The sequence below is a fragment of the Quercus robur genome, chromosome 9, assembly GCF_932294415.1.
Source record: "Quercus robur chromosome 9, dhQueRobu3.1, whole genome shotgun sequence".
Classification (NCBI taxonomy): Eukaryota; Viridiplantae; Streptophyta; class Magnoliopsida; order Fagales; family Fagaceae; genus Quercus; species Quercus robur.
Window position 1 is genome coordinate 1,559,526 of NC_065542.1, and position 25,175 is coordinate 1,584,700.

A 25,175-nucleotide genomic window follows, 5' to 3' on the forward strand; every position below is an offset into this window, starting at 1 on the left:
GGTTGTCATGGCCTATTCCACTTCAGAGGAAGATACAGATCCAGACAATGATGAAGACTCAGAACTAGAAATCCAAACCATCTATACATCCTCCAAAATGAAGATGGGTATATCCTTGTTTCTACCATGGGATTATAAATTCTCTAGGAAGGGCAAGGGTAATGAGACAATCTGGTTTGGTGATCTGGGACAAAAGGTGGTGGAGAAAAGATTCAAATCCTCTGTGGAAAAACCCCAACTTTTTCATATCCCTTCCCTTCAAGAAAAATGAAGATGTTAATCCCACAAAAGCCAGTCATCGGGGAATGAATCTTCAGAAGTCATTGATACCACTAAACCTGCTTTTGATCTTTCCCTTCGAAAATCCACTGCAAATAGGTTAGATTACTTGTATGAAATTTCTAAGAATGGGTATTTGCACAACAGTCATGGATAATCTAGAGTTTTAAAGACTGAAAGGGGTCAACTTCATTACCCTTGCCCTTCCTAGAGAATTTATAATCCCATGGCAGAAACAAGGATATACCCATCTTCATTTTGGAGCAGTTAGGTTGGCAACAACAACTGCTTCCTTTCCTTTTCTTTTTGTCCAATAAGAGGAAAAGAGAAGAAAGGAAAAAGAATCCCTGTAAGATGTCCACCAGCATATCCAATGTAAAAAAGTTGTTAAGTCTAATAATATCCAACTATTAGGTCAAAAGAACAAAAACAGAAGCTAGAACAAAACAGAAGCTAGAAGGAAGATTGAAATAGAGGGTGTAAGAAGATTATGGAAATTGGTTTACAAAGTATACGACTAAGGAGAGATAAAAGATTACATGAAAATAAGGAATGGAACACAGAACTAAATACAGCAAACTTAAGGATATTATTAGACTTAACAACTTTTTTACATTGGATATGCTGGTGGACATCTTACAGGGATTCTTTTTTCCTTTCTTCACTCTGCTTTTTCACAAAGCCCTTTGAGGGTTATTTATAAGGAAAACTTTTACAAAAATATCTTACATTCAGAGTACAATAATCTTTGAAGAGAGAGTAGGGGCTGGCTCCATGTTGACACCTGGCAAAGGAGCAGAGGCCTCAGTTGGGCATGATTAGGCTGTGAAGCAAGTGCATGGTAGGGGTCCTTACTGCAGAAATGGACAGCTGGGTAGATCACTGTAAGGTATGCTGGAAGGATAAGGATGAAACGTCTGAAGACGTTTCTAGCATCTTTTTTTTATTTTTTATTATTATTATATATATTAGGAAAGTCTAGTTGTAACATCCTGTGAGTTAAAAAAAAAAAAAAAAAAAAAAAAAAAAAAAAAAAAAAAGAAGGTAAGTCAGAATTTTTGTGGACCAATGTGCCCCCACCTAACCCCACAACCCATCACACAATCCACTCCCTCTTTTCTCTCTTTGGCCAGTCACTCCCACTCTTGTTCTCCTTTTCTTTTTCTTTTTCAGTCAACACAACACACATACACACACTCCTCTCCCTCACCCTCCCACCGGTACATTCCTCATCCTCACCTCTACCATTTTTCTGGCAAAATCACTAGAAAATCCTCAAGAACATCACACCTTCACATAAGTTAATTGAGGTAAAAGTTTTAATCTCTTTTGATGAGTATTATGTTCTTATTTGAGGTTATTTTACCCAAGCTTTAATAATGATTTTCATGTGATTTAAGAGCTTTGGAAATGATATTCATGTGTTATACATATGGGTTTTGGTCTTGGTGGATGTAATTGTTGAGTGAGTTCATGCTTTTTACAATGTTGGGTATCTAGGGCTTGTTATGGTGAAAATTTAGGGGTTTTGAGGTATATCTTGTGAAATGAAATTGTGAATATAATTTTAATGGTTTATTTGGAGCTAGTTAAAGATCTAAATTGTTTGTTTGAAAGGATATTGTGATTTTGGTGTCATGGGTCTCTTGATGATGTTGTGAAAACCATGTGGAAACTATTTATAAATTATTGAGGTTTTGATGTTAGAAATAATACCTTGTATGATTCATAAGTATAATGGGAGTCTATGTCTTGTAAAGTAATTGGTTGAGAAACTTTGGAGATGGAAAATATTATTTGTGAGGCTAAATCTAGGCTTGCCTAATTTAGTGCTTATTTGGCAATTCCTAATATGTAGCTAGATACAATTTCAAGCTTTGTGCTCATTGTGATAGATTTGCTTGACATTGTTTAGGTTCTAGCTAATCTCCCCTTGGAGCTTGGAGAATTAGGATTTTGCGGTTGCTAGGTAAGTAGCTTTTTAATGGGTATTTTTGAAAAATAACCATATCTTATAAATATTGTTTTTGGGTCAAACACATTTTGGAAAATTAATGGTGGAACTATGTTTTTCTAAAAGGTGTTGTGTTATGACCCTACTATATATGATTATATATGAAAATGCATATTTTTATTGCATATGGGGGATTTGCATGATTTGTTAGCAAAGAAAAGACTAGCATCTTTGATTAAATTCTAGAAAATGCGTATTATGGATTTATTGCATTATTTGCAAAAATATAAAGATGCTTTATTTTGGCCTATGTTATTTGGGAAGTTAATACAAAATCTCTTTGGCAAGAAATAAGTTGAAGGCATTGAGAACCTTGTGAATATCTTGGGCATTCAAATGTTTTATGAAACTACTTAGAAGTGAAATTATGTATTTTGAATTAAAGTTATGTGAGCTCTTTATGTTCTACCCATGTGCTGTGACATGTGATTACTCGGTGATTACCTAGCTAGATACTATAGTCTGTGTGACATTAGTATCTTAGCACCCGTCTTTGTGATGGTTATTAGTTCCGGCTTTGTGTCGGCGATGAGTTCCGGCTTTGCGTCGACAGTTTAGTTCCGGCTTTGTGTCGGCAATGAGTTCCGGCTTTGTGTCGGCGATTATCATGTGGCCTTGGGTTAGATTTTCTGGTTTGGAACGGTGTGTTATTGCTCACAGTATAGTAAGTAGTTTCATGTTCAGATATTTTGAGGAATATATAGTATGTAATCTCATGAGAACATTTTGAGAAGCTTTGTGTTGTGTCAATTTATTCATTATTGTCATATTATTTTAGGGAAATGGTTTTGTAGAAACTATTTGGAAACTTCCAAATTAAAAGCATGATTTGTAAATTGTTACCATCATGAAACTCGCATTTCCCCACCCCCTTTAATTATGCTACTTACTGGGCTTTGTCTCATTCCATTATTTTTATAACTTTTCAGAGTAGACAACAATCTTTTGAGACAGCTTTTTGGTGGCTAATAGTAGTTAGACTAACTACTGATGGAGGCTGAATTTTTGTGTAATGGATATATTAGATGGTGTACATCTTAGTCTAGGCTTGACTCATTCTTTTGTATATTATAGTGGTTATGACTGTATTTTCACTGTTGGGACAAGCTGTTGTTATGTAATTGTTGTTTTCAGACCTCTATTCTTTTGTGGCCTATGGTCCTTGTAATTAATGCTTAGAGCTCTGACTTACTTTGAAAGTATATTCTATGGGATGATTATGATAATCCTTGTTGTTGGCACTCAATAATAATCATGTGGATTGAATTGTCAAAAAGGAAAAATTTACAGGTACTTGAGACATCTCTCTCATGTTTTGGACCCTTTGGGGTTTGGGGCGTGACACTAGTCCCATCCATCTCTTCCTTGGAACCATTCTTCATCTACATCAGCATTTACATTTGGATCTTGGTTATGGTAATAGGGGTTGTTAGGTTCTAAAGTTTAGGACTTTATGTATTTAGAACTCTAATTTGTAATTATTGGCAAACCATGATCAAAACAATGTGTTTAGAAGTGTTTAAAGCTAGCTCAAAGTTGTATGTCAATGTAAAGTTGGAATCGAGTGTAAAGCAAAAAGCACTGTGGCTTTCAGCTTGGCTCGATCGATCGAAGCTTAGGCTCGACTGATCGAAGCTCGGGCAGATTGCTTTTCTGCAGAATTTTCCAACTCAGCCCTAGTTGTTTTAAAACGTTTTTAGGGTTTCTTATTTGTCCTAAGTATAAAAGGCAAACCCTAGCCACGTTTTAGCGTTGCTCATGTTGCGGTTTGTGTAAATCTCTTGTGAGATCTAGATGAGCTTTCCTTTACACAAACTTAGGGTTTTCAAGGAGGAGATATTCTCTACACCTTGATGATCAAAACAGTTGCTGCCATTAAAGCTTAAAGAATACACAAGCGGGGGTGCTTGTAGCTGGTGGGAATCCAAGAAAGAAGGAGTCCGTGGATTCGGAGCTTGCACGTGGTCGTGTCAGTAAGTTCTACTGGTTGGTAGCATTAGGAAGTCAAGCGGGGGTGCTTGTAAGTCCTTTTGTATGAACTTCGATTCTTTCAAGATAGTGGATTCAGGTTTACCTTGAGGATAGCTAGGTCAAATCCTCCCCAGGTTTTTACCGGTTTGGTTTTCTGGGTGATCATATCGTGTGTTATTTATTTTCCGCTGCTTTGTATGATTTGATCTTTATTATTGTGATAAACTAGACTTGTTTAATTGGACTAAGTAACAACTTGGCTAATTACCTAGGTTTAATCAATTGTTTAAGGGGTCTAAAAACCAACAGGGGTCATCATACCCCTCAAGAGGATTTGGCATTTCCCAATGGTCTGCATGTGGTAATTGCTTTCTACAGGTTTCTGGGTCCATGGGTACTGCTTGAGATAAGATCCCTTTATTTAGAGACTCTGTTAGTGTGAGAGCATAGTAACAGGATACCCAAGATGGGTCTCGATGTGTGCGTAAAGTGCCATCTGGATTGGTAAGCCACTGTATTTCTGCAGGGTAGAAAAGTCTTTCTGTACGAACGTCATTTTTGGAGTTAAGCTTAACAATCAAAGTTGCTGAAGTAATCTTGCTTGCAAATCTTGGATGTTATGTGGAAGGATATTTTATCCATTCTCCATCATAGGCATCATTTTTCAAAATGTTAAACCAGAATTTATGAAAATATCTATTTTCACGTGGGAAAATATATTTGTAAAATTCTGGTTCAAAATGGATGCACAAATGATACTCATTAAGTAAGTACCACATGTAGAGATAATGTGCAACTGTCCAATTTGTTATCCAGAAGGCAAAAGGGGTTTTCCATGGTTGGTCAATATCAGGGAAAATAGCAAGGAAGTGGGGTTGGTGATTTCTGAGATAATTATGGAGGATTCTGATAATTCTTTTGGCTCTAGCTTGAAGAGTTAAGGTCTTTCTTTGGTCTTTTATTTCTAGAGGGAGATTCTCTATCATGTTAAGGATATCACTAGGAATTGCAGAAGAAGGATTTGATGATGAAGAAGGACTTGTAACAGGGTATACACATAAGGGGGAAGGAAGAATTGTGGTATTAAGGATTGGAGGCTTTCTGGAAAGATAATCAGTGATAAGGTTATCTCTTCCTTTGATGTGCTTGACTTGGAAGGACCACTGTGAAAACCAATTTGACCATCTGAGTAACTAGGGGTGTGGAAGCATTTTCCTTTTGAACTGAAGCATTTTAGGGAAGGAAGACATATCCATTTCTACCAGGAAGTGATGCCCAAGAAGATGAAACTAGAATTTTTCAATTCCATGTTTGACTGCAAGAATCTCCTTAAAAGTAGAGTGGTAGTGTAATTCTGAAGGTTTAAATGCACCACTCTTATACCCACAAATATTTCTTTTACCATCAAGTTCTTCAAAAAGAGCTGCTGCCCAGTACTCATCACTTGCATCTGTTTGCAATATCCATTTACCTGTTCCTGGGATTTGCAAAGGAGGAAGCTTTTCTGCCAATTTTTTCAACTGTTGGATTGCTTCTGTATGGACAGAATCCCAGTCTTGGGGAGATTTTTTCAGCAGTTGGGCTAGAGAATTTCTATACTTGGAGATTTTAGGAATGAAATCTGACATGTAATTAACAATTCCAAGAAACTGCTGTATCTATTTAGCACTTGTGAGCCTATCTGGGAATTGACCAAGAGAGGTAGCTATGTGAGGTTGTAATACATACTTTCCATCTGAAATATTTACCCCCAAGAAATCTATAGAGGATTGTCCAATGATCATCTTCTTTTCCGAGAGCATGATCCCTTGTAATTTCACTAAATTATAGAATTCAGTGAGCAACTTCTCATGGGATTCTTCATCCTTGGAAAACAGGAGAATATCATCTACGTAAATCAATGCATTGTTCAAGAGTGGCTGGAACAACGTTACCATTGCCTTTTGGAATTGGGATGGAGCATTTTTGAGACCAAAAGGCATGACAGTCCATTGATAGTGGTGATCAGGGATGCAAAAAGTTGTTTTGTATCTTTCTTTTGGATGGATTCCCAATTGCCAAAATCCTGCTTTCAGATCAAACTTTGAGAAAATTTTTGCACTTGAAAGATGTTGAAAGAGTGCACTTTTGTTTGGCAGGGGGAATTTATCATCTGCAAGGAAATGATTGAGATCCTGATAATTAATCACCAATCTGAGTTTTCCTCTGACTTGTTCAGAATGCTTATTAACATAAAAGGCTTCACATGCCCATGGAGAAGTTGTTGGTTCAATAAGGCCTTCAGAAAGGAGGGTGGCGAGCTCTTGTTTGGCTAAGGTTAAATGTTCAGGATTCATTCCCCGATGATTGGCTTTTGTGGGATTAACATCTTCATTTTTCTTGAAGGGAAGGGATATGAAAAAGTTGGGGTTTTTCCACAGAGGATTTGAATTCTTAAGAAGAATTTAGAGTGGGTATTTGCACAATAGTCATGGATAATCTGGAGTTTTAAAGACTGAAAGGGGTCAACTGTGAACAGATGGGAGACTTGGGTCCATGTGAGAAGGTGTTGCTTGTGCATAAGTCCTTTTGAGGACCATCTAAGGTTAGGAATTTGATGTAGGAGATCAAATCCTATGAGAAGGTCTCTTCCTGTGAGAGGGGATCCAAGGACTTGGTGTCCAATGATGAGAGTCGGAAAGATTCTGATGAACAGAGGTTTACTTTTCAAAGTGATAAGGAATGTTTCACCATTTGCTACTCTGAACATTTGATTATGGGGTAGCCAACATTTTGCAGGCAAAATTTTGGGGTGGAGAATTGTGGCTACTACCCCCGTATCAAACAGGGCTATTATTGGGATAGGTCTGGAGTAGGTGTCTAGGAGGATGTGTACCTGGGCTATAGGGGTGGGATTGGTTAAAGGAGCTATAATAGGCTAGGATGTATAGATGGTTTGGATTTCTGGTTCTGAGTCTTCATCATTGTCTGGATTTGTATCTTCATGACAACCAAAGCTTGAGGGGAATACTCATCATCCAACGAGAAAAGTGATTCTACGTCTGAAAATGGAGTATCCTCTGCATGGATCTGGGCTTGTTCAAGAAGCTTGGCTGCTTTCTCCTTCTTTGGGCAGGTTTTTGCAAAATGTCTCGGTCTTCTGCATACAAAGCAGACTTTTGAAGTTTTTCCTTTAAATTGCTTTCGTCGAAGAAACTTCCAACTTTTCTTTTTTGAAAATCTTTTCTTGGGACTTGCGTAATGTTTTTTCTTCCAGGAGTATTTCTTGAAATGATCTCTTCTCTTTGTTGAACAGGAACAATTCTTGTCATAACACTTTATCTGCAAATCCTTTCTTTTGCAATTATCTCTGAGCTTGCTATGAACTTTGTCTATTTCTGAAAGAAATTTTCTCTGGTTGCAGAGTTTTTCAAGGGCAATGAGAGCATGCTGGTAAATTTCTCCCAAGGAGGCTTGTTGCAGAGTTATTTTCTGAAGATTCATCATGCGAAGTGTCTCATCCCCTAATGGTTCTGGGAGGGAATTGAGGAAGGTATGCTTGGCATTGACATCATCCATACCATTGAAAGAGTAATATCTTCTAGACATCTTGTCAAAATGTTTCTCCAAATCTTTTCTTTGAAATGAGCAACATTTCATCAGCAAAAATTCTTCTCGTGCTACCTCCTTATAATGAGTTGGTGCCCCCAGAAATTCATTATGGACAATTGTAAAGAAATCCTCCAATGTATTACATTGGGCTGCCTGTCTCTGTCTGTATTCTCCTAAATTGATCCACCATTCTCGTAATCTTCCTGTAATCCTTGCAACAAACTTGGCAATAATCTGAGAAACAGTGGCATTTGGAGTTTGAAGTTCAGCTATGCATCAGGAGTACATATTAAAAAACTCATCATGCCATTTAGAGGGAGGAACATTATCAAGAGTAAACAAATGTTTTGAATCTGTAGTTGGTGAGTAAGACAATCTGGTTTGGTGATCTGGGACAAAAAGTGGTGGAGAAAAGATCGGTGGCGGAGATGGAGGCCTTTGGGGACGGAGAACATCATCTTCCCCTTCTTCTTTTGGATCAGTCATGAATATTTCCTCCAAACCAAGATCAGACAAGTCTAAGTCTGAGTCTTCTATTATAGGGAGCACAAAAGGTTCTTTGGGATCTTCAAGGGTAAGAGTTCTGAGAAATGAAGAGATTGGGTTTGGGGGATCAGGATTCATGGCTAACATGTTCATGTCTGGAGGTCTTGAAGAGGCTCCTATGGTTGGATCTGGAGGTTGGTATAATGGTTCTTTGTCCCTTTTTATTGAGGAGGACTCATTTTGTGCTTTACTTTGGGACTCTGGTTGAGGTAAAGTAGAGTATGTGATGGCCGGAAAGATTCCACTTGGTTTGAAGGGATTGTAGTCAGGATGTGTTATAACCAGTGGCTGGAGATTTTGATAAGGAGAAGTTGGTGAAAATGGGGAGGTCGGTGGTACCGACAAGTCTTTGTATAATGATTGTTGTGACTGGAGAGGCATTTGGACATGTATGGGAGGAGTGAGAATGGGTTCTTTCTGTGATATTTCCATAGATTGAAGCTGTAGCAACAACTGCTTCCTTTCCTTTTCTTTTTGTCCAATAAGAGGAAATGAGACAGACAAGTCTTTGACTGTAGAGGTAATTGTGGCCAACTCCTGTTCAACAGTTTTAATTTTTTTCTTCAAATCTTGGACTAAAGCATTTGAGGCGGAAAAGGTGTGAGTAACTACCTCTGCCATCTTTTGTTGATTATCAAGTATCTTTGAGAGGACTTTATTTTGAGCCACAGCATTTTTTGCTTGCCAGTTTAAGGCTGCTTCTGCAGAAGAGACTTGTTCTTTTGACCTAATAGCTGGTATCAGAGCCCGTGATCAGTTTCACTCTCCTTTGATTAGTATATTTGATTATTGTCCTGATTAGTATGCTTTGTGATTTATAGTTGCCACAATTTGTGGATCCTCTATATTAATCACATCAGAACACTGGATTTGATAATCAAATAGAACACTAAGGGGTTTGCTTTTAAAGATTTTAAAGAATCTGCTTCTCCAATAGTAACCTTGTCGACGTTTCAGTCTAAAATTGGCATCTTAGTCCTGTCAGGTCTTTGGTAAACAGTTCTATCTGAAAGAAACTATCATGGCAAGTTCATCTTCAGAAGTCATTGATACCACTAAACCTGCTTTTGATCTTTCCCTTCGAAAATCCACTACAAATAGGTTAGATTACTTGTATGAAATTTCTCATGTTCCTGAAGATAGTAAAATCCCTATTACTGACTTTCCCATTGTAAATCCTTATACTGTATTTGATAAACCCCAAGTCTCCTTTAAAAAATCCATAAAAAAACTTTTAGGTCCTTCTCAACCTTCTACAGTAAAAGAATATGTCCAAGCCTCCAAGTTTGACCAATATAACATCCCAGCAAGTGAAACAGAAAACTTCATTACCCTTGCCCTTCCTAGAGAATTTATAATCCCATGGCAGAAACAAGGATATACCCATCTTCATTTTGGAGCAGTTAGGTTGGCATTGACTTTCCATGGAAGAAAAGGACTCCCAGTAGTCTCTAGAGTTTCACTTCTTGATTCCAGATTCTTGGAATATCAAAATGCAGTTATAGGGACAGTTCAAACCACCTTAAATGCGGGAACAGTCTTTGTTACACTTTTCCCTAATTTTAATATGTCCCTTAAAGATCCCCATCTTTGTGATGCTCTTAAGGTACAGGTCCAAATTACAAGAGCCTCCCAGGTGCAAGACACATTTGCTGCCACCCTCCACTACCAGCTTGCCTATAGACTATAGAATCATGCTTTCGACATGGCGGTCCCGAATATGGCTCAATCTAATGATGCCTTATTAATTCAAGTTGATCCTGGAATGACACCTATGTGTACATTTGTTCCAAGACAACTCAATAGAGAGCAGATGACTTCTCTCTTTCCAGAGTCATGGATTACGAGATATGAGATGCTCCATCAAGCAGCTAAACCAATTCAATCAAAGACTCCTCTTTTTATCAGAAAAGAGAATGGGGAAGTAGAGACAAAATTCCTGACAGCTTCTTCAGAAAAGAAAGATGTAACAGTCTTTCCAACACAGATTGCTATGCTCCAACCAGTCTCGTATGTTAAAGAAGATGGTCTTAAGATTCAAGGATTTCGAGAAGATGGGAAGCCTTGCTATGAAGGAAAATCATCCACTGGCCACATCTGGTGGGATGTTTGTGATTGTATTGATTGCCAAGAAGAAGAGACGTTTGAGGCAGATCCTTCGCAAAGAAAGAAAAAATCTTTCCAGCAAAAACTTAAAGAAAGGTATGAGGCAGGAGATCCAAAAGTTGATCTTCTTGGAGAACCATCTGGAAAATTTGACTATTATGTTCTTTACCCTAAAACTAGAAAACAAACCCTTCCCTCCTTCCCTTCTTGCAAAGAAAATCTAAACCAGCACCAGAAACCTTCATTGATCCCATATTACCAAAAGGTCCTTCCACAAATACCAAAATACCAGTCACTCCCTACTACCCAAATACATAACCCACCATCTTGTTACATGTTTGACCAAGCCTCACCTTCCTATTCTCAAAACTTTCCTCCACTAGAAAGTTTTGATCATCCCCAGACCAATACCAAACATATCTGGAAAATCAAAAACCCTATCGGAACCAACCCAAATGGAACACAGAACTAAATACAGCAAACTTAAGGATATTATTAGACTTAACAACTTTTTTAACCAACAACTTCTCCATGGGCATGTGAAGCCTTTTATGTTAATAAGCATTCTGAACAAGTCAGAGGAAAACTCAACACTTCAAAAGTCATGTTCTTTGCTAACTCTTTGGAAATCTTCTTACTACTACCCACGTATTTTTTTAACCCCCTTACCGGCTTACCCTTAACACTCCTACCACCTATATCAACTTTTTTAAACTAGTGCATCTGTAGATCTTCACTGCACATAATGAACCATCTGAGGTGACTCCCGCATCTTATCCTTGATTGATGCAATGCCAATCTTTGCATTAATATCTTAACTCCTCGTTTGATTTTCCTTATGTTGCGAGTCATCCATCTGAACCCTCTTAACATTCACATCATGTCATTTATCTTAATGCAGACATGTCAAAGACCTACATGTGCTGGGTACACAGCACCATGTCCATATCCTTGTTTTAAGATTAGCATGCAACAAGGTGGGGATACATACAAAGAATCTGGCAAGAAAGCTGCTCCAATGATCAGATTAGGTCCTTATATGTTGAACTGGTACTGCATTATCCATTTTTAATGACTTCTAACAATTAACCCATGCAAGATGCTAATCCCAGTTATCATTAGAAATATATGTGCAGTATCAGTATGTGCATGTGCATGATCATGTACATGGTTGTAAGATTTAGCATCAAATTGGTAAAACAATGCACTTGAAGCACGTGATCAATCCGTCCTTCTTCACTTCCAGTTAATCTTTGAATCATAAGAGAACCATTAGATCTCCCTTCTTTTTCTTGGGAATCCTCTCCCTCTTCTGCAATATAAACATTAGAATTTTTACATGTATTAAGAATATAGATCAAAGAATATAAGATTGATTAAAATACTTCCCCACACAGCCGTAGATAGGCTTATATAGCCAAAAAAGGATTTCCATAATAAATATCAATTAGTTTGAACAACCACTCAGTGGAGCTGGATTATAGTATCAAAATTACATTTTGGTCGTGGGGCAACAGTTTGATTTTTTTTTCTCCATTTTTCTTGTTTCCTATTTGTAGAACTCACTTTCCGGAATATGCTTCGGTGGTACCATAGAATCAAGCTTACTAATGCTTTGTACCGCTTGATTGCTTGTAGTTTGTTTTAGCTACCATCTTGGCATAAGCACATCAAGTTCCTCGAAACAGATAGAATTAGTTTCTGGGTCTGACTCTTAATGCTGTGTGGGTATGTAAAGCCTACCAGATGTTTGAGGAAAGTCCTCTGTGGACGTTGTGTGATTGGAAGATACAAGATGGTGACTTACGTAACCCCAAGACTTTCGCGGGATTTCTCATTACGTCTTTCATGCATATGATTTTCAATTGTACGTACAAAGGTTTCTTAGACTTGGTTTGGATATGATGTCTTATATGTGATTTGGAACATGTATTGGTCTGTTTTAATAAGCTACATATTTGCTCCATTTGTTTATATATATAAATATCTGTGTTTCAAACTTCCCAAAGCTTACTTTGCTTCTTGTATAATTTGAGAACTAGGCATCATGGAAAACTTTGATTAATAATAGCTTGGTACATGCTTACTGTGTCTTTTTGTTGATTCCCTTGTACATGCTTCTATCCATTTGAGAAGCAACATGTAAGTTCAGAAATAAATTTCTCGACTTTATACATGTTGTCCCTCATACTTTCCTCACAGGTATTCCCCTCCCAAAGCTGAGACATGGTTGTTTTTACTTTTTAGGAGATTGTGTAGGGGGGCTACTGGACTAGTGCCTAGTTTATGGGTAGACGATCTTAGTCATACTTTCTTTTTGCATTGTCTCTTAACCTTGGTACCCTGTAGATGTACAAACTACTAGACAGTAGATGAGCAATCCGCTTCCATTTCTGTACCCATGCTTGAAAATGATGAAATAGTGTTTGTATCAAGTTGAGGAAAAAATAAAAAGGTTCCCAGTTTCTGTTTTAGTTTTACACCGTATGCTCTTTAGTTTGCAATTCCTATATAAACGAGATGTGATTAATACTTATTTTATTTTTTTGATTAGTATAATCATAGTTTAATTGGTTTCCCTTTATTAATGCATCTTTGACCATTAACCTATGGTTCTTGAGTCCTCGTTAAAAATCTTTGACTTACATATAAATTCTTAATGAGATTTCCCTTTTTTTTCCTCTGTTTTTTTTTTTCCAATTCTTCTTTTGGGTAGCAAATATGTTGTTTCAAACTGTATTTTTATTACATTCCTAATTGTTAGGTTGTCTGTTCATGAAGAGAAATTAGTGCTCAAAGTGATAATATCAAACTAATACATGTTGGAACAATTTTGTTTCAGTCTTCTAATATGTGATCAGAACTGCAACTTGATACTTTTGTGTTACCGAAGTTAGCAATATCTATTTGAATTTGCAATCGTACTCTTAGTCATGACTCAAGTTATTATTTTGTTATTCAGTGTTGCCTTTGCATATACTAATATAACAGCCACTTTTTGTAGTTTTTCTCCTCTACCAGATGCATCTCTCTCTTTTGGTAATCATTTTGATAGTAAGAAGTAAGATGTCTCTTCTCTTTGCTTACAAATATGCTTTCCTTCTTGTTATCCTTGAAATATATTTTTGTTGGCTACCGCTTTGCATGGGTCTGATCTTGAGCATTATTCATGACTACCCACTCTTATATCATGACAAATTACCAATTATTTTGAAAACTTAAACTTTTAAGAAAGATGCATTTAATCATTTAATTAACATTCTAGCAGATTGAGCTTTTCTTTACCACATCTCGGAAGTTATGGTTTCACTGACATGAGTCTTGTCTAGGTGATGGCCCTAAAAGTCCAGACGGAGGACATGAGGAACCAGCTTTGCGGTGGTGGTCACCTGTAACAGGTGATGTTAAAGGCACTAAATTGCTGCTAAGGCGCATAGAAACACTGTACATGAACAACCATATTAATTGGATGTTTGGATGCTATGGAGTTTGCTTGGGATAATGGTGTATTTCAGATTGTGCTTAAAATTTCAAGTAGATTCTTGAAACTATTCAAGAATCTAGATTGTTTTTAAATTTTGTGTTTAAGAAATACAATTTTAAATGTTGAAATCGTATTTTGATAATACAAATTTTACTTAAATTTTGTCCAAGTTGAAATCGCGTTTTAAGAACAATGTTTTAAGGATGAAAAAAGAAAATTTTTCAAAAAAAAACAAAAAAGTTTAGATTCTCAAATAATTTCAAAACAATGTCAATGTAAAAAACTAATATAAATATTTTGCAAATTTTGCGACACATCAAAAGTGTGGCCCAGTGGGACATCTTATAGAAGATGTTCTTAGTTTACAGTGATTTTTACCAACCTTTTTTTTATGATTTTTTTTTTACCAACTGGAATACATGATTTTGTCCTGAAGTATTTAACAAATCTGCATTCTAATCCTTAATATAGAATGTTCACTACATTCTAATCCTCACGTGACCTTCCATCTGAAATCTTAATTTTATGAATCAAAAAATGGAAGAATTTCAAGCAAATACCGCGGTGTATTCCATCTCAAATGCTTAAATGGGCATTAGAGTGAGTGGTTTATCTCTTTTGGACCAGTAAAGAGTACCAAGTAATTTAGAGTATAGTCATGTAACATTGCGGCATAATCTGATTAAATAGATTCAAAAAATCAATCATCCAGTCCAAGTGATCAATCCCAAGTCATATTTGAAAAAGCCAAGATCCAATGTCCAGTGACAATTACTCACCGATGCCTCAAAAAAAGAAAAATATAGGAGATTATTGCTAAATGCCGTCTCAACGTAGACCGTGACAGCTTTCTCAATATAATAAGATGATGTCTATACAAATGTGGAGTAATAATCCAAAACAATTAATGTCACAGCAATAATTAAAAATAAAAAAAGCAGACAAATTGTGAAGGTGAAAGCAAAATTCATAGAAGGCGGGGTGGAATTTCTTATGTCAGGGGAAGACAACAGCCCATTTGAAAATGAAATAAAGCCGTCCGCTAATGGATACTATATCATTCAAACGACTAACGTAGTGATAAAGATAGCAATCACCTTTGATAAGGATAAAAGGAGTCTGGCCTCAGACCGACGGTTCTGTGCGACCTTCCATACATAAGCAGACGGAGCGACGATTTCTCTCTAAGTGTGACGGTCTTAATAGCTGACGGTCTAAAAGCTGAAGGAAATGAATTGAGACTGACGGACAAAGTAATATGACTTGCTTCCCACGCTACAAGTAAGGGATTGACTTGCTTCCCACGCTACAGAATATTCAAAAAACCCCTATAAGGAAAGGATCCCGAAAAATACGCCCAAAAAGGACTCCTATAAGGAAAAGACTTCTATTCCAAGGATGAAGGGGATGACCCTTGCTACTATAAAAACCTTAACACCCTCGTGACCCAAGGTACGCATAATTTTACCCTCTCTAGCACTCTAGAGCAGTGAGAATAGTTCTAACTTGACCTTCGGAGGGTATTCGGCCGGTACCACACCGGTACGCTCCGCTAGGTTATTCCTTTTCGTTGTGCAGGTGTCATTGGCGATCGTACGAGGAACGCGTGACTCACTGGTGGACATTTCCGGGAACATCAGTTGGCGCCGTCTGTGGGGAGCGCTTTAACACGTTCTTGCTTCCAAGGCAAAAGAGTTACATGGTACTCACTCGCTCAATGGCGACCATCAACGACGTTCAAGAAGAAGAAACTCCTACAACTGCGCTTGAAAGACAGGTGAGGACGCTCGCCGCCGCCGTGGAGCGCCTCACAAAACAAAACCACAACTTAGAAGAGCAACTGAGACAGAAGAATGCGGCTCCCAACAACCAAGGAGCAGAGCAAGAAGGAACCAGCGCCGACAGGAGAAACCAGGAAGGACCCCAGGCCAGCAACGCCCCGAGCAAACCTGAACGACAGAACACGAGCATCCCCTCCCTCGCGGAAACCACTCCGCCACTCGTTCTCGCAGAGATGCAAGCCATGAAGGAACAAATGGAGGTCATGATGAATGCTCTTAAGGGACGAGTATCAAGCGACCTTGACGACCTTGTCAACCGAACTGACTCGCCGTTCACCGCCGCCGTCAACTCCTACCCCTTACCAAGTAAATTCCGCATGCCGCAGATAGACAGTTATGACGGGATCAAGGACCCGCTGGACCACCTGGAGACCTTCAAAACCCTAATGCACCTTCAAGGGGTAGCGGACGCCATCATGTGTAGGGCCTTCCCTACAACGCTGAAGGGCGCAGCAAGAATTTGGTTCAGTCGGCTGGCACCAAACTCCATCAGCACCTTCAAAGAACTCAGCGCTCAGTTTACCGCACACTTTATTGGAGGCCATCGGTACAAGAAGTCTACGGCTTGCTTGATGAGTATGAAGCAGCGAGAAGACGAAACTCTAAGAGCCTACATCTCCCGCTTCAACAAAGAGGCACTCTCGATCGACGAAGCTGACGACAAGATACTTGTCGCGGCCTTTACCAATGGCTTGAAGAAGGGCAAGTTTTTGTTCTCCATATACAAAAACGACCCAAAAACCATGTCAGAAGTACTTTATCGCGCCACAAAGTATATGAACGCCGAAGATGCACTGTTAGCCCGGGAAGAGAGGCCTAGGAAAAGGGAACGGCAGGAAGACAATCGGCAGGACCAAAGCCGAAAGAAGGCAAGAACCGCAGACCGAAGGGACGAGAGACGCCCTAAGCCCCTGGGTGGAAGGTTCACGAGCTTCACTCCGCTAACGGCCCCGATAGACCAAGTCCTTATGCAGATCAAGGACGAGGAGTCGCTGACATTCCCAGGAAAGCTGAAGAGTGACCCCAGCAAGCGCTCCCGAGATAAGTACTGCCGATTCCACCGCGACCACGGCCACGACACAGCTGATTGCTATGACCTCAAGCAGCAGATTGAAGCCCTTATCAGACAAGGAAAGCTGCAGAGATTCGTTAGCAAAGAGAGAGCGGATCCCCCCGCGCAACACCAACAACCCCGACGGGACAATGAGCGACCAAGGCCCCCAATTGGAGATATAAGGATGATCGTAGGAGGAATGGCCGTCGCCGGGTCATCCAAGAAGGCCCGCAAGACCTATCTTCGGATGGTACAAAATGTTCAACTGACGGGAGCCGTGCCGAAGATAACACGAAGAGAAGGTCCCGTAATCGGATTCTCAGAAGAAGACGCACGACGCCTTCACCACCCACATGACGACACACTCGTCGTCAGCTTACGTGTAGGAGATTACAATATGCACCGGGTGCTGGTCGATAATGGCAGTTCAGCAGATATCTTATACTACACCGCGTTCCAGCAGATGAGGATCGAGAGGGAGCGACTGATCCCAACAAATGCCCCGCTTGTTGGCTTTGGCGGGAGCCGAGTATTCCCACTGGGTGCGGTCACCTTACCCGTAATTGTAGGTGATTACCCCCAACAGATAGCCAGGGACGTGACATTCTTGGTTGTTGATTGCTCATCCGCCTACAACGCTATCCTCGGGCGGCCCACGCTCAACTCATGGAAGGCAGTAACCTCCACCTACCACCTGATGATAAAGTTCCCAACTGACTACGGAGTAGGGGAGCTGCGCGAGAGCCAGATGGCCGCACGCGAGTGCTACATAGCCATGATGGAAATGGAGGATCAGGTTCAAACTTTGAGTATAGAAGAGCACCGGACAGTAACGGAGCCGGTTGAGAAGTTAGAAGAGGTACCCCTTGACAGTTCCGATTCTGGCCGAACGGCCAAAATCAGAACGCTCGCTAACCCCACCATCCGTTAGGAGCTCATAACCTTCCTTAGACGCAATCAAGACGTATTCGCATGGGGTCATGAAGATATGCCAGGAATAGATCCTTCAGTCATGGTGCACAAGTTGAATGTGTCACCCGCCTTTTCACCCGTCAGACAAAAGAAGAGGGTGTTTGCCCCCGAGCGAGACCGAGCCATAGCAGAGGAAGTCAGAAAGCTACGGGAGGCGAGCTTCATTAGGGAAGTGTACTATCCCGACTGGTTAGCAAAAGTAGTAATGGTGAAGAAAGCGAGCGGGAAATGGCGAATGTGTGTGGACTTCACCGACCTTAACAAGGCCTGCCCCAAGGACAGCTACCCCCTTCCCAGGGTTGATGTCCTAGTGGACTCTACGGCCCGACATCAGTTGCTAAGCTTCATGGACGCTTTCTCGGGATACAACCAAATCCGGATGCACGAAGCCGACCAGGAAAAAACGTCGTTCGTGACCAGCCAAGGCCTATTCTGCTACAAGGTCATGCCCTTCGGCCTGAAGAACGCGGGCGCAACATACCAAAGGCTCATGAACAAAATGTTCGCGCAACAGATTGGGAGGAATGTCCAGGTCTACGTAGACGACATGCTAGTCAAAAGCCGAAGGGAGGAAGACCATCTAGGAGATCTCAAAGAAACATTCGACACCCTTCGCTCCTACAACATGAAACTCAATCCGGGGAAATGTGCCTTTGGAGTAACGGCAGGAAAATTCTTGGGATTCATGGTGTCTCAAAGGGGAATCGAGGCAAACCCGGACAAGATCCGGGCCATTATGGATATGGCACCACCAAGAAATGTGAAGGAGGTGCAAAGCCTCAATGGAAAGATAGCGGCGCTGAATAGGTTCGTGTCAAGGGCGACGGACAAGTGCTTGCCCTTCTTCCGAACATTGAAGAAATCCTTCGAGTGGACTGACGAATGCCAAAAAGCATTCGAAGGATTGAAGGCTTACCTCTCCTCCCCGCCATTGCTGAGCCCGTCGCAGCCAGGAGAAGAACTTTTCCTCTATCTAGTCGTCTCCCCCGCAGCCGTTAGCGCGGCTTTAGTCAGAGAAGAAGAGAAGGTGCAAAAACCCGTGTATTACGCAAGCCGAGCGCTTCACGGTGCCGAAGAAAGATACCCGCCCATGGAGAAACTTGCCTTCGCATTAATTACGGCAGCCCGTAAGCTCAAGCCATACTTCCAAGCTCATACTATAAACGTCCTAACTGACAAGCCCTTACGACGGGCGATGAGCAGCCCCGAAGCGGCGGGACGATTGGCGCTGTGGGCCATAGAACTGAGCAAATTTGACATTCAATATCGCCCGCGGACCGCCATCAAGGGACAGATCGTCGCCGACTTTATAGCTGAGTTCACCCATGGGGAAGATAAGGGGGCAGCAGAGTCCCCTCAATGGAGCATACATACGGACGGATCGTCCAACAGGCAAGCCGCAGGGGCCGGCATCGTGCTGCTATTGCCTGAAGGAGACACCATCGAATGTATGGTCCGTTTCGACTTCCCTGCCACCAACAATGAATCGGAGTATGAGGCTCTAATAGCAGGGCTTGACCTTGCCAAAGCAGCAGGAGCCGTCAGGGTAGTCATCTACTGCAATTCACAGGTCATCACCAACCAGATAAACGGAGACTACGATTGCAAGGGCGAAAAGATGAAAAGGTACCTTGACGAAGTGAAAACAAGGGTGGGAGACCTAGAAGCCAAAGTCGTCCAAATTCCCAGAGAAGAGAACGAGAGAGCCGACCGTCTGGCAAAGGCCGCTTCAGCTGAACAAATGGTCATCCCTGGTAATGTACTCTCTTTTGTACAGCTTTCCCCGCTAATAGATCTCAGCAACATGCAGGAAATATGCTCCGACAGTAGCTGGGCAGCACCGTTAGTTTCGTACTTAAAAGACGGAGTCTTACCAGACGAGAAGGAAGCCGCAAGGAAACTTAAAGTCCAGGCGGCGAGGTTCGTCCTGATAAAAGACGTCCTGTATAAGAGAGGTTTCTCCCGACCGTATCTGAGATGCTTGGGTACGGAAGAGGCAGACTACGTCATGAGAGAAGTACATGAAGGAATCTGCGGAAACCACTCAGGGTCCAGGTCGTTGGTACACAAGCTTGTGCGAGCAGGCTATTATTGGCCCACTATGCAAAAGGACGCCGAAGCCTACGTCAGGGCCTGTGACAAGTGCCAAAGGTTCAGCAATATCATTAGACAACCAACCGAAGAGCTAACCCCGATGACGGCCCCGTGGCCGTTCGCACAATGGGGATTAGATATTATGGGACCATTCCCTACAGCCGTGCGTCAGCTGAAATTCATGGTAGTAGGCATCGACTATTTCACGAAATGGGTGGAAGCTGAAGCTTTAGCCACAATTACAGAGAAGAACGTACGGAGCTTCGTCTGGAGATGCATCATATGCAGGTTCGGCATCCCTAGAGTCTTTGTCTCAGACAACGGGAGGCAGTTTGACAACGACCATTTCCGGGATTTTTGCTCACAGCTGGGAATAAAGAACCATTACTCCTCCCCCGCCCACCCTCAAGCTAACGGACAGGTCGAAGTCACAAACCGATCCTTGCTCAAGATCATCAAGACTCGGCTTGAGGGGGCAAAGGGCATATGGCCCGAAGAGTTGCCAAGTATACTATGGGCATACAGGACAACGGCAAGGACACCCACGGGAGAAACACCGTTCCGACTGACGTACGGGGGCGAAGCAGTTATCCCAGCCGAAGTTGGACTCACAAGCTACAGGGTGCACAATCATGATGAGAACAAAAATGACGAGGCTATGAGGCTACAGCTCGACTTAGTGGACGAGATCAGAGCAGCAGCAGAACAAAGGCTCGCCAGGTACCAGGACCGAATGGCCAAACACTACAACTCTCGAGTCCGACATAGAGACTTCCAAGTTGGAGACCTTGTTCTTAGAAAGGTCATGGGTGCCGCCAGGGACCCTACTCAAGGGAAACTCGGCCCCAACTGGGAAGGACCTTACCGAGTTACATCGTGGCAGAGAAAAGGTACTTACCACCTAGAGACATTGGAAGGACAGAAGCTACCACACCCGTGGAACGCCATACACCTGCGGAAGTATTACCAATAGGAGCGGTAGCATGAAGACCAACCTCTTTTTATTTTTCAGCAAATTATAGTTTAACTCCTCGGATTTATTGTTTACTTTAGTTTTTTCGCAAACAATACTTTTTAGCCCAAGGGGCAGAATTTGGTTTTAATTACTTTTATTTAAATGCATGGCAATAAGAGGAGTTTTATTCAGAAATTACTGAAGTGTGTTTTTTCGACGGTCCACTAAGTTTGCAACCCAAAATCGACTAAGTCCATAACACACGGACTAAAGAAAAGACTGACGGACCAATGAAGGTGTCAAGAGACATCAAGGCCGAAATGGCCAAGGAAACAACGGTCCGAAAAGGCTAAGAAGCCGACGGTCCAATAGATGAAGCTATCTTCATACGACCCAGGCCTTAAAAACTGACGGACCAATAAAAATGTCAAAAGACATCAAGGCCAAAATGGCCAAGGAAATGACGGTCCGAAAAGGCCAAGAAGCCGACGGTCCAATAGATGAAGCTATCTTCATACGGCTCAGGCCTTAAAAACTGACGGATCAATAAAGGTGTCAAAAGACATCAAGGCTAAAATAGCCAAGAAAATAATGATCCGGGAAAACTAAAGCCAAAAAAAATCGACGACCATCTAATGGGACATACCCAAGAAACTAACGAGGCCAAGGCCAAGCGAGTGACGGTCCGAAAAGGCCAACACTGTAAAGCTGACGATCCAATGGATGGAAATATTATATGATAGAACGTCAAAATGTTGACGGTCTTACCAAAAAAAAATGAGACTACTTACAAATAAGTCTCTCCAACCAACAAGCCTGTAAAGATGACGAGCTAATCGAAAAAGGCTAAATAAAAAAGAGATGACGGTCTCATTAAAATTAGTCAGAATTAATGTATATGTTTAAAGTGACGGACAAAGGGGAGTAAATAGAGTTACAAGTAAAAAGCCCAACAAACATAAGGGCACTTAAAAACATTGTTCAGAAATTACAATTAAAGGATTAAGCGGCAGGAACGTCCTTGGAGACCCCGTCAGCCTTATCCTTAGCATTCTGATCTGAAGACTCAGCAGGAGTAGGACCAGCAGGCTGGGCCAAAACGACCCCAGCATCGTTAAGCAAAAAATCCAAACTGAGGGGTTCGTCATCTCTGTCAGCAGCCGGAGTCATTGGAACGGAGGCATCCATGGTGATCCTAGATAGATCCAGCTCCGGATAAGCTGACGCTACTTGCTTCAGACAATCATCAAAACCTGTGCCGTAATAGTCAGCACAGGAATCAATGAAAGACTGGGTGGTCTTGAATTTCTCCACTGCGTCAGTCCCAGCCGTCAGCACTTGCGCACGCAGAGACGCAACCTCCTCCTCAAGTTTCTTTTGCTGACCCTCAGCTTCCCCTAATTTCTCCCTCACATCCTTCAGCTCTGTGTTTAGGACACGGACGGCCTCCTTGTATTGCGCCTGCTGATCCATCAGGGTGGAGTTGTGCCTCCTCACCCGAGAAACGACGCCTTCTTTGGCCATGCACCGATCTTGAAGTGCTTTAACACGAACCAGGGCCTGAAGATAACACAACCGTCAGCTATTAAGCAAGGTAAAAGATTAACTTGTTTAAAGTAGGAAACATACCCGTGCAATATCGAAAAAGGCTGACGCTCCGAGGTCTTCCGTGCCAAGCTGAGCACAGGGATCCAGATCCGTCTGTTTAATAAGGGATTCCACCCCCTCGACGGCGTAGTCCTTGTGAGTCAACAAGGAACGGGGGCCCTCAATGACGGGGCCAGAAGAGGTCATCACCCCTTTCCCAGCACCATGGCCAGATTTGGGGGACGACTTCTTGGAAGGGACGTCCAGAGGGCTGACGGTTGCCTTCTTGGAAGGAGGATCATCCTTTCCGTCAGCCTTTCTCTTGATCGGACCCTTCAAAGAAGAATGAGGGGTTGACGTTCCCTCTTTCCCCTTAGCCTTGTCTTCCTCCTTCTTACGGGCAGCAGCGGCCCTCACCCTCTGCTTCGCAGCTTCCATCTCTGCACGAAGTAAGGTGACGGATAAATAATAGCAGACGGAATAAAATACCGACGGATTAAAATAATACATTTACTTACGCTTTCTTGAAAATTCTTCCAACTTCCGGGCTTCGACCGTCGGCTCAGGACCACCACAATACAAATGTAGAGTGTCTAGGGTTATTAAATCCCTGCACTTACGTTGCTCAAGTGGGATGGTGAGTATCCGACGGATGAATTCTCTTTGTTCGTTAGACACCTCCGGACGAGCGACGGCTGGAACAAAAGAAAAGAGACGGTTAAAATTTCATGAAAAATGAAAAGCGACGGTAAAAAGAAAGAGACGGGGGCAACCTGACTCCTTAATATAAGCCCAGGTGTTATCAAAATAACCCCCGGGCAATTTATCCCATTCATCTGGGCGACACACCCAGTCCGTCCCTTTAACGAAGAAAAATCTATTCTTCCAGTTCCTATTCGAATCCAGCATATCAAACACTAATCTTAAGTTCTTTTCACGAGGTGCAAAGTGATATGTCCCCTTGGCGGATACTTTATGCTGAGGTCGGTAGCAGTAAAAGAACTCGTCTATCGAAAGTTGACGGTTCCCGCCACTCAAGCGACCCCAAAGAACTTCAGCTCCAATAAAGATCCTCCAGGCATTCGGAGAGATTTGGCTGACGGACAATCCTAAGAAATCCGCCAGCTGACGGTGTAAAGCCGTCAGTGGAAGTCTAAGGCCAGCTGCGAACATGGCATCATACATCCCCACATCAGCCGTCCTCCCTGTATAACACTTCTCATTCTTTTTAGGGAGACGGAGGGGAATGTGATCTGGGATCTGGAAGCGAATACGCAACTCAGAAAAAACTCTGTTGCTCATCTTGGGGAGAAATTTATTGACGGCCCACTCCTCTGGAAGGATGAAGGGACGATTACCTCCGGAACTCCCTGAAGTTCCCTCACTGGACTCTTCGTCATCCTCATCCTCATTACCGTCACTACTAACCTCGCTACCGTCATCCCTAGCTCCGTCACTATAGATCTCTTCGTCACCTTCCTCCCAGTTCCCGTCATCAACAACCTCCTCGTCGATCCCCTCGACCTCAACCTCACTTAACACCTTTCCCCTAACTCCCTCAATACGGTCCTCTACATCAACACTAAAGGATTGGGTGGACGCTTCTTTTCCTGACGACTCCAAAAAGCCGTCGGACTCTTGACCTGAGCCAAAGACTTCGTCGTAGCCCGCTCCGTCGCGGACTGACGACTGATTACTCGACGCGTCACTTGACATCTGACTACCTACAAGTGACGGATACACCCTAAGTTCCTAGACTGACGTTCTCAATAAAAGAAATTCTTGGGCAAAAATAAAATAAAAAGGAAGCAAAAAGAAAGGAAGAGGAACTTACAGGTGAAATAGATCTTGAATAAATGAAACAAAGTGTGACGGTACTGGTAAGAGCTGACGGAGCAACACGTGAGTAAGAGCGACGGTTTCTCTCTTAAAAGATCTGCGAAGTTAAAATGACAAAATGAAGCAAAGAGTGATATTTATATAAGGGGAAAAACGCACGGAATGCGAGGTGACGTCCGTGCCCAGAAACGAGGCCAACGACCGCTCGCCACGTGACCTTGCATTAAATAGCTCGCGGCTCGAGGAAGCATTCATAATTCTTTTTTTCTTTCAAAAATAACTCAACATGCTGACGGTTATAAGCGTCGAACATGTAGAGTAGGGGGCAACTGATAAGGATAAAAGGAGTCTGGCCTCAGACCGACGGTTCTGTGCGACCTTCCATACATAAGCAGACGGAGCGACGATTTCTCTCTAAGTGTGACGGTCTTAATAGCTGACGGTCTAAAAGCTGAAGGAAATGAATTGAGGCTGACGGACAAAGTAATATGACTTGCTTCCCATGCTACAAGTAAGGGATTGACTTGCTTCCCACGCTACAGAATATTCAAGAAACCCCTATAAGGAAAGGATCCCGAAAAATACGCCCAAAAAGGACTCCTATAAGGAAAAGACTTCTATTCCAAGGATGAAGGGGATGACCCTTGCTACTATAAAAACCTTAACACCCTCGTGACCCAAGGTACGCATAATTTTACCCTCTCTAGCACTCTAGAGCAGTGAGAATAGTTCTAACTTGACCTTCGGAGGGTATTCGGCCGATACCACACCGGTACGCTCCGCTAGGTTATTCCTTTTCGTTGTGCAGGTGTCATTGGCGATCGTACGAGGAACGCGTGACT

At 41.9% G+C, this 25,175-nt stretch overlaps 1 protein-coding gene and 1 long non-coding RNA gene across 3 annotated transcripts in view; one reads left to right on the forward strand and one right to left on the reverse strand.

Moving 5' to 3' along the window:
- The window catches only part of LOC126699737 (phospholipase SGR2-like), a 119,847-nt gene that overhangs the window by 3,002 nt on the left and 91,670 nt on the right, over positions 1-25,175 (reverse strand). The window lies entirely within an intron of this gene.
- LOC126700195 (uncharacterized) lies at positions 1,418-14,124 on the forward strand. Of its 2 annotated transcripts, XR_007647072.1 has the most exons (4): positions 1,418-1,589; positions 2,195-2,248; positions 13,512-13,568; positions 13,837-14,124. It is a non-coding gene; the product is annotated as an uncharacterized LOC126700195 (long non-coding RNA). The 2 variants fall into 2 exon arrangements; XR_007647071.1 differs by lacking the exons at positions 13,512-13,568; positions 13,837-14,124 and having other exon boundaries at positions 2,195-3,484.